The sequence below is a fragment of the Octodon degus genome, unplaced genomic scaffold (genome assembly GCF_000260255.1).
Source record: "Octodon degus isolate 3935 unplaced genomic scaffold, OctDeg1.0 scaffold00057, whole genome shotgun sequence".
Lineage (NCBI taxonomy): Eukaryota > Metazoa > Chordata > Mammalia > Rodentia > Octodontidae > Octodon > Octodon degus.
The window spans coordinates 4,323,758-4,333,722 of NW_004524633.1; the positions used below are offsets into that span (position 1 = coordinate 4,323,758).

The 9,965-nt window shown below is 48.3% G+C and overlaps 1 protein-coding gene and 1 pseudogene across 7 annotated transcripts in view; one reads left to right on the plus strand and one right to left on the minus strand.

Moving 5' to 3' along the window:
• Nucleotides 1–892: 892 nt before the first annotated feature.
• LOC101575050 overlaps nucleotides 893–9,965 on the minus strand; it is a 783,209-nt pseudogene continuing 774,136 nt past the window's right edge.
• The window catches only part of Lepr (leptin receptor), an 81,556-nt gene continuing 76,150 nt past the window's right edge, over nucleotides 4,560–9,965 (plus strand). For 6 of the 7 annotated variants that reach the window (XM_004633979.2, XM_023718347.1, XM_023718350.1 and 3 more), the window contains exon 1: nucleotides 4,560–4,681. The gene's annotated coding sequence lies outside the window, so the exon portion shown is untranslated. Of the gene's footprint in view, nucleotides 4,682–5,071; nucleotides 5,192–9,965 lie in introns of those variants that run through there. The other variant, XM_023718348.1, reaches the window with a different exon arrangement.

A 9,965-nucleotide genomic window follows, 5' to 3' on the forward strand; every position in this document is an offset into this window, starting at 1 on the left:
ATGCAGTGTATTATTTGTTGAAACTGTACTTCCGATTTGATTTGAAACTGTCTCATTGCTATCTGTTTATCAATAAAACTTAAAAAAAAAGAAAGCATCTAGGGCACGGGTGAACAGGGTTAGGTGACACTCTAATGAAAATGACAGTCAATCCAACACCAGACCTTTCTGAATTACTATTACAGTGGGTAGCTGAGCTTCGTTGGGTGCACTTTCCCTTCAGTAAGAACCCTCAATTTTGTCTTGGGGTGTCACTTCCTCCTCACCCTCAGCCATCTGGCTGGGGTGAGACCAACCTTCTCCCCACCGTCTTTCCTAGGAGTAGACGGGGATTTGTGCCTGGTGTTTGATTAGGTTGCAGTCCACCGACCTCATTCCTGGACCACTGATGGGCTGGGACCTCAGCCTGAGTTTGAAAGTGCTGAAAGGCACAGCGGTTGATGGTCTGCGACAGTAACAGTGCTGGGTCTGAGCCCAGCATGGCAGTGAGAGAGGGCTGGATGAGGCCATAGGTGCAGCTCAGTGGCTGGACGTTTGCCTGGCAGGCGTGAAGCCCGGGGCTTGATTCTCAGCTCTATAAGGTCAACTAAGTAAATATAATAAAACTATAATTATAATAAAATTATAGATGAGGAAAGTGATGAACTAAGGAAGAATAGATTCACTGAAGTCGTGGAGTTTTTAGAAATGGTGATTTCACAGCATGAGCTCCCTCACTGAGCAATCTTTGTGTTTGTAACATCAACAACCAAAATGTCTGGATAAAATGTTTCATTCATTTTTATTTTTATTTATTTTTATTTTTTATTTTTTTTTGCTCTAGTCAAGGGAGGGAAACTTTATTCAGGCCCCAAGGCTGCAGGCGTTGGGCAGGTGGTGCCCTTCTGGACGAGGGGCTGGCTGAGCTTTATTTGACCTTCTTCTCGGGGCGCAGGTTGTTGGTGTGGCCACACTTCTTCTTGCGGCAGTTGACAGCACGGGGGTGCAGGCGGGCATAACACTCGCGGCAGATCATCTTGTCACAGTTGTACTTCTGGGCAAGCTGGCGCAGGGATGGCTCGATGATCCCACCTCGCAGGCGAAGCACCAGGTGCAGGGTGGACTCTTTCTGGATGTTGTAGTCAGAGAGGGTCCGCCCATCCTCCAGTTGTTTGCCGGCAAATATCAGACGCTGCTGGTCAGGGGGGATGCCCTCCTTGTCTTGGATTTTGGCTTTGACATTCTCGATGGTGTCACTGGGCTCAACCTCGAGGGTGATGGTCTTGCCCGTCAGGGTCTTCACAAAGATCTGCATGTCTGCGTCTGCCGCTCGGCCGCATCGTTTTTTTCATTCATTTTTAGCAACTGTAAGTTCGGCCGTGATTGGTCGTTCCCGGTGGCATCTGTGTACAGTGTGTAAAGGGACATTTCATTCTTTGTTGGTTGTTTTCAAAAGAGAAGGTGGATGTGAGCTCATAAATTTCTTTTTATACCAAAGGTTTCCTTTTAGGGATTTATTTTCCTTCATTCAAGGAGGCTTTGAGTGAGTCAGGGTGTCAATACCTTTTGGTCTGTTTGGTTCTAGCTCTTATTCTCCATATGTGTTTCAGTGTGGTAATAATTACCTAGCAGAGGGGCGGGGAGATGGCTGAGTGGAATAAGCGCTTCCCTGGCAAGCACAAGGGCCTGAGTTCAATCCCTGGTTCCACAACAACAAAAACAAAACCCCAATTACCTAGCAGACTGGTAGCGATTCTTTTTGAACTCATTCGGTCTTTCACAACGTTTATCAAACTTGAGATAAGCACCAAATGTTTTGCCAAAGAGAGATTCAGAAGGACCCTGTTCCTTAGAATGTCCCTAGAATGTGACCTCTGCATGGAGCTCCTGACTCAGATCTCTCAGGTCCTGTTGCATGGCAGAACCTCAGCAATAGCACGTCAGAGGGTAAAGGGCCTGGACCTACAATATCTGTGCAGGATGAGCTCCTACAATGACGGTAGCCCTGAGGGGTCAACTACAGTGGCTGTGAAGGGTCATGCATGGTGAAGTGTTGTCTGTGACTCAAACATGAGTTTTGACTTTTGAACTTTTTTTTTTTTTTTTTTAAAGGATAATTACCCTTCCTAATACCTGGGTTGGAGTTGTTCACAGTGAAATAATTAATCACAGTCCCAATACTATTTAGAATCATGGCATGGAATGGCACCATGGTACTACAATGCACACTGATTTTGGTACCTGTCTTACCCTTCTTTCATTGCTGGGACAAATACCCAACATTCAAAATGAAGGAAGGAAAGGTTTATTTAGCTCACAGTTAGTGAGGTTTAACAGTTTAAAGCAGCCTGAATTACTCGGGGCCTTACTTGCTCAGGAGAGAGGGCCAGTGCCTCTGTCTTCTCTAAACATCTCCTCTCTGCCTGAGGTGCCTCAATTGCTGACACCTTGGCTCTGCGCTACAGGGTCTAGAGGAGAGGCTGAGGTGCCATCATGTCCATGATGACCTGCTCCGATCCTCAGAGGCTGCAGGCCTGGGGGGTGGGCAAAGCGCATGCTGCCAGTTTAAGGGCTCTAGCCTCTCTGGCCCCGCCCCTAGAGCCCCACCCTGTTCCTCTAGCCCCGCCCCCAAGCCACTCCCGGCTCCTCCTGCTGTGTGTCTGCCCCATGACTTACACGAGGTTTTGCGGGGACAACTAGACACAAACCATAACGACACCTATTAGTTTTCTAGTCATGGTGAATTAGTAGTGCGCTCCTCCCCCAAATGTGTGTGTCCTAACTCTGGAAACTTTGACTTTGATCTTATTTGGAAAAAGATATTTTGTTGCTCTTGAGATGGATTTTTTTTTTTTCCTAATGTATTTGGTTGGTACAGGGTTTCATCAGGCAGCTCGGCTCGTGGCAGCCCTCCGGCTTTCAGCCTCCCCAGTGCAGGGATTACAGGCACATGCCGCTATGCTCAGATTCTGGCATGCTCAGCCTGCTCTGGGGACGTGGCTGGCGACCAAACCACGGTCCCTGCGCTTGCCTAAGCTTGCCAAAGCAGGCACTTTAGTCCACTGAGCTATCTTGCCGGCCCCTTGAGATGGATCTTGACATGAGGTCATCTTGGGTTATCACGGTGGCCACGAAACCCAGTGACAACCATCCTTACAACATAGAGAAGACGCAGACGAAGAGGCCTGGGAGGCTGGGGCGAGTGGCTGCACTCAAGGAAGGCCAGAAGCAGCAAGGCTGGAGCAGGAGAGGAAGGTGCTCCCAATTCCCCTGGTGGAAGTGGAGAGCGCGGGCACCAGGATTCTGGCCTCTAGGATAGGAGAGAAAGCGATTCCTATTGTTTTAAGCATTAAGTTTGTGGCAATTTGTTATGTATTAGGAAATTAGTAAATTAGTTCAAACTGGAACCTCTGCTCTACTTCTTGTCTCCACTGATTGAAGACTTTGGTCTGCTTCAGATTTGGTGAAAACCAGGTTTCCATCTCTGGGTTGTTTTTGGTACCACAGATGCCTGGCAAATTCACTGAGATGCCTGGCAAAATCCTAAATGTGACACTTTCGGGATACACTGGCTTCAACCAGTGGCCTGGAGATCTACATGCTCTTCCAAAATGTGGCGATGGCCCTGAGAGGAGGCTCTGGTGCGGCAGGAGTCTCACAGAGCCGCCAGCAGGCTCCTCCCTCTGCGCATGGAGGGCCCCGGGAGCGAGAGGCCTTACTCGCCCAGTTTCCTGCCGGGCTGGTCCCTTCTAAGGGGGAGAGTTGGTCGCATTGGCTTTTAACGCCCTAGCGAGGCAGAGCACCGAGGCCGCCCCCTTGCTCGGCCTCCTCCACCCCTCCTTCCTTGTCAGCACAGCCAGGCGTTGTCTGAGCGCTTGCGCCTCCTCCCCGCCGCCTACACGCAGCTCCAAGCTCAAAGGACACAGCAGTCACTCAGCACATGGTCCTCAATCAAGTTGCATCAGATGAGTGGGCATTCTGCGAGACAGAGGACGCCTGCTTACCTTGGCACTGGGATCGGAGTGGCCAAGGACAGTTTCTTTTGTCACTTGCTGTATCCACTGTCACTGCACGTCGGGATCAGAAGGGCGGGTGTCAGTGCAAACGCTACATCTAACGCTCCCCACGCATCTTTGGAGCCCGGGACTCCCTACCTCACTGCTCCCTGGCTTCTCCACTTTCCTTTCCTTTCTCTCATATCATCTCTACTGTAGCATTTCCCACACCACAGCGGGAGGGGCTGGGAGGTCCAGCGGTGGGAGCGACCCAGAGCTATCGTCCTCTTTTTTATTTTTTTTTTAATCTCCATCGTTGAAGGATTGAACCCACTGTCTCTGTGCCGAGCTGTATTCGCACCTCTTTTATTTTACATTTCCATAAGTGACTCAGTTGCCCAGTTTGAGCTGCAAGTGGCGATGCTCCTGCCTCAGCCTCCCAGACTACTGGGGTTCCAGGCGTCCAGAGCAGGAGACTGCAGTCTCTGGGCGTCGCCGGCTCCCGCCCCCTGCGGGTTGGGGTCCTCCTCCAGCACCGCCCGGCTCCTCCTCCGGACTAGGAGTTCGCAGGGAGCTGCGCGCAGCGCAGGTGCCCGCGCAGGGATCAGGATTGGGACCTGGACCCAGATTGGCATCGGGATCCGGATTGGGATCAGCCCTGACTCTACTCGGGCTAGGCGAACCGGGATCAGGCGGGGCCGGCTCAGGTGAGAGCGCCTGCGTCCTGAGCGTGTGGCCGGGCAGCTCCAGCAGCTTGGGGCGCGCAAAGGGTCGCTACGCGGGGAGGCGAGGCAACCTGTGGGAACACCAGCGACCCGGGAAGGCTCAATCGCACCTGTTGGCCTCGGAACCCGGACCAGGACCCGAACAGTAAGCCCCCAAGAGGGACCTCACTCTGCTCCCGCTTTCCCGCGAATGGACAGCGGCCACGCCAGCTGCGGAGCCTCACCGAGCTGTCCCAACCCAGGGCTCGCGGGGATAGAGGGTGCACGGGTCCTCGGCAGGGAGGGCGAGAGGGTGGGGCGAGGCCCGGAGCCGGAGGGATCCTGCGGTCGGGAGGGCTCGCCCGCCTCCAGCAGAGCTCGCTCCAGCAAGGGCTCTTTCAGACCTTCGCGCTTGCAATCAGAAAAACTGAATTTGGGGGCGATTTTCTGTATGTTATCTGCATCCCTATGGTGACTTTAAGTTCTGAGAGCCTCAGTTTCCCCATCTTTCAGGTAAGCCAGCTGGGGTAAGCTAATTTCTGAGGCCTTTTGATAATGCGGGAGGTGTTTCCCTCTTGAACAATGTATGATTCTTTAACTCTGTAACCCGTTAGAACATTGCAAATCTCATGAAACTAAAAAGCCTGTGTCGAACTTGGCCCTTGGCTTCTGTGCTTATTTATTATATAGACTTTCAGGACTTTCCAGCCGAAAGTTGCAATGAAAGCAGAACGTTGTAAAGAGCTTGGAAATATGTCGTGTGTGTGTCGGAGACTGTTTAGACCACTTCCTGTGCTAATGTGAACAATCAGGATTATTTTCGAGCTCGTATTTCCCACCCTATAACGAAAATGTGAGGCTGTAGTGTAGCTCACTTCCTCTCCCAGGATTGTCCATTTGGAGGAAATAAAAACTGTCTTGGAGGAAAACATAAATTATACCTTTCCAGCTGATTATTGGTCTTGGGAAGTGTTGATTACTTTTTGGAATAATATTGTGTGCTGCACACTAAGGCACTGGCTTCTGACTGCTGTAAAATCGAGTTCAGTAGCAGGCACGCTGATTTTAGTAGTGCATTCATTTGTCCTGGACCAAATCCCAGAAAATACCACAGGTTAACTAAAGGGTTAGCCCAGAGATTAGGAATTTGCAACACACACACACACACACACACACACACACACACACACACACACAGAGACACACAGAGACACACAGAGTTGGACAAGGAGTATTATGATAAAGTATCAGTGTACCTTTCTTTCCTTTTTTTTTTTTTTTTGCAGAACCGGGGATTGAACTCAGGCCCTTCTGCTTGCCAGGGAAGCGCTTATTCCACTGAGCCATCTCCCTGCCCCTTTCTTTTCTTTTGATTAAAAACAAATATTGGCCTGTTGAGCAGACAGAGGATGGTAAATAAGTTTTGGCTGCTGCTTGAAATATATTGCTGATGGTATTTTCAAAATGGTTTGAGGTCTGGTGCAAGTTAGGATAAGCTGTGTCTGCAGCCCTTTTTGTTGGCTTTGGCCTAGATTCCTAAAATCATCTTTTCCCACCCATGTGCACTTGCTATGCAGTGTAGAGAGTAGGAAGGGTAGGAAGCACTGTACCATGAACCCGTTTTAACTGAGTCTCAAGGCCTCTTGGTCTTTGGGCTGGCAGTGTCATTGATCAACAAGGCACTTGGTGCCCTCGTGTTCTCTGGTGACGGAAGCGGTCATGTCCTGCGAAACAGATGCGCAGTGAGTTAAGGAAATTGTTTGGGGTGGAGCCCTGGCTGCTGGCTGCGGGGGAAGATGAACAGCGGCTGCCCTTGAGTGCCCACGGTGCACGCCAGCTCCCCAGTGGTGTGGGGCATCCCTGTGGGTGGCATGGTGATCCTTCTCTTCTGCAGTGCGGGCATCTCTTGACATGTAGATCAGCATGATGGGCCCACATGGCTTGTGTTTGGAAATGCCGTGACTTTGGGAGGTCTTGGAAGTAAAGTGTAAACATATCCAGAAAAAAAGAATTCTCTTGGCAAATACTGCACTGCGTTCTTTATCCCAAGAGGCAAACACACATACTAAAAACTGTCCCACGGAGAGGGAGCAAAAGGCCGGCTGTCTGTTCTGAGTCTTAAGCTTTCATGTGATTTACACATTCCATTTTAATTAAAGTAGAAAGGCACAAATATTTACCTACTGGCCAGGCTTAGGACATACAGCCTCCTGGAATTTCTATTCCAATTTGGCGTACTGAAAATTCAGAATATTCCTTCTCAAACACTTTTTACGATTGCATAGTAATATTACCTATTGTCTTTTAACACACATGATCTTGTCAGTCTTTACAGAACTTCACCACTTGAACTACAACGCATGTAGAGAGAAATATGTAAGATACATTTATTGGTTGACAAGCAGTCTAAGAAACCCTAACGGAAGGGAAACAGCACACTGTGTATCACTCAGGAAAGAACACTGCCCTTGCTCAGGGGCTCCTCCTTTCTGCTTTCCTTACCACAAGCTTAGTTTTATTGTTTTTAAAACAGAAAATCATGAGTACAGTAGACATTCTTTTGTAGAGAGTTGTACTTAACACTCTATTTATGAGCTTAAGCCATTTTTTCTCTTCCTGGAAAGAAAAACATCCTGAAAGAACTATCTATACCCTCTGTTCCCAACTCTGAACTTTTTCTTAACCCCATTCCTATTCTACTTTAATACATGGCTTCTAATAACATTTTATTTTATTTTATTTTTTTGCAGAACCAGGGATTGAACTCAGGGCTTTGCACTTGCCAGGGAAGCGCTTATTCCACTGAGCCATCTCCTCAGCCCCATAATAACATTTTAGAAGTAAAAGAAATCATACCTAACTTGCAGGAGTTGGGAAAGGTTGTTTCTCCTCTGTCCCAAAAGCAGAGTAACCAGAGCATACTCATAAGCAGGAATATGTTATGATCTATCACGACCATCTATCAAATTACCCTAAAATTTAGTGGCTTAACACAACAGGTACTGCTGAGTATTTCAGATATTAGCAGTTAATAAATGTGTGAGTCTGTTTTAGAGGTCTCTGTGGATACTTGCCCATACATTGTCTTCATTAATACAGACTTAGTAATCTTACTTTATAAAAATAATCTTACTTTTTGATAGAGCAAATCTCCATCTTGCACATGGAATTAAGCAGTGACCATCTGCATTCTCTGGTTTGTTATGCTCTATGTTCCTGGAGGAACAGCTTAAAGGAGGGAAGACGTGTTTGATGACTTTGAGGCCGAGTCCCTGGTGCCCCGGCTCCGGGGTTCCGGGTTGGCGCTGAGGGGCTACACCGTGGTGGATGGGCGTGGTCGGCGAAGCTGTGGACCTCCAGGAAGGGGAAGCCATGGGTGAGAGGCTTGAGCACCCCAGCGCTCCGTCAAGTCCGCAGCTGACCGACAAACCTCTTGCTAGACATTTTACTTCTAAACCAGGGCACTTGTCGCCACGCGCTTGCTGCACATTGTTGGGAGGACGCTCTTCTCCCGTGGCGCTGACCCTGAACCCGGCCCAGAGTCAGCGTGGGAGTGTGGGGCCGTTTGCAGGCTCTCTCTTGTGCTTCCACGACCCCATCTGGGTCCTCATGCTGGGGCCGCGCTGTGTTGGCTACCGCGGCTTGGGAATAAGTTCTGCAAATGGAGCCGTGAGACCTGTAGCTTTGTTCTTTCCTTCCAAAATTGTCTGGATGCTTCTCTTGTATATTCATTTGGATTTTGGCCTTAGCTTGTCAGTTTCTAAGCAGGAAGTAGCTAGGATTTCTAGTGGCATTACGTTGACTCTGAGATCAATTCCTGAAGCATTACATTCATAACAATTTTTTTTTTAAATTCATGGGATATCTTTCTATTTATCTAAATATTTTATTTTTAAAATAATTTTTTAATTTTGAGAGGTTACTCAGGACTCAGTCCAGGGCCTCACACATGCTAGGTAAGCACTTGCCCACTGAGCGACATCTCAGCCCTTTTCATTTCTCTCTTTATTTTGAGATGGGGCCCTCCCAGTTGCCCCGCTGGGTTGGACTGTGCTGCCCTTCTGAGGCAGGGGGGTACAAGTGCGCACCACCACATCCAGCACATTTAAGTATTTCTAGCGCCTTTCAGTGGTGTTTGATAGCGTTCAGGGTACAAATGCTACATATGTCACATTAAATACACTGTTAAGTGCTTTATTCTTTCTCTTGCCATTAGAAATGCCATTACTTTGAATGTCTAGTTCCAGATCATTCCTTGCTTATGTATAAAAATACAAATGATGTTTGTATATTGATCTTATATTCTGCAACCTTAATAGGTTTATTGGTTTTTATGCTTTCTTACAGATTCCTTGGCGTTTTCTGCGTCAGATCGTATCATTAGTGAACAGAGACCGTTTCACTTTTTTCTTTTCAACCTGGATGTTTTTGACTTCTTTTTCCTGCCAAACTGGCCTGGCCTGGCCTGCGAGGCCGGAGTTAAGCATGATGGTCATGGTGTGTTTTCTACCCATGACTCTTTATATCCTTACAGGTTGAGGAAATTTCCTTCTTTCTTTGTGGAATGTTTTTCGGTTTTCAGATTTTTATTTTTATTAACACACCTTTTAGTGTATAGTGACTACATTCATCAGAGGGAGTCGGTACGTGGACGCACCGTGACGTTTGAAACCATCACATGGTACTGCATCGTCATGTCCTTTTGTACTGAAGTGGTGGTGTCCTTTCTTGGGTGGATTCTGCCACTCATGGCCGCATGGTCCTGGCTGAGTCATCTGGGCGTAGCAAGGCCCTCTCACGTTGCTAGGCAGAGTGTAGCGTCTTTGCATCTAGCTCTTCCCTGGTGTCCTTGTCAGGCTTTAGTGTCAGGATAACTCTGGCCTCACAGAATGGATTTGGAAGCATCTAAAAAGCTTGCTTCTGGATGGCTACATTTTCCACTAGTAACCTTGTTGTAGTTTCCAATGCAGTAGAAAACCCACATGTAAATACTTTTGTATTTTCTGCCTTTCTCACCCTTTGGAACAAGTCAGTTTTGTTCCTTCCGTCTTTTTGCTGTCTTCCCCTTCCTATGCTGCACTGACTGGGCCGCTGGTGTCGAGTGGAGGCCAGGAGCGGACGGGATGGCGGGAGGCGGCCCCACCCCGAGCCCTGTTGGCTGTGGGCCTCAGCAGGTGCTGGGGCTCAGGTTTAGGACATTCTCTTCTCTTCCATTTTGCATGTAATTGTCATAATTGAAGGCTGACTGTTATCAAGTGCTTTCTTATACTTGCTGGTGTAGTGAGAT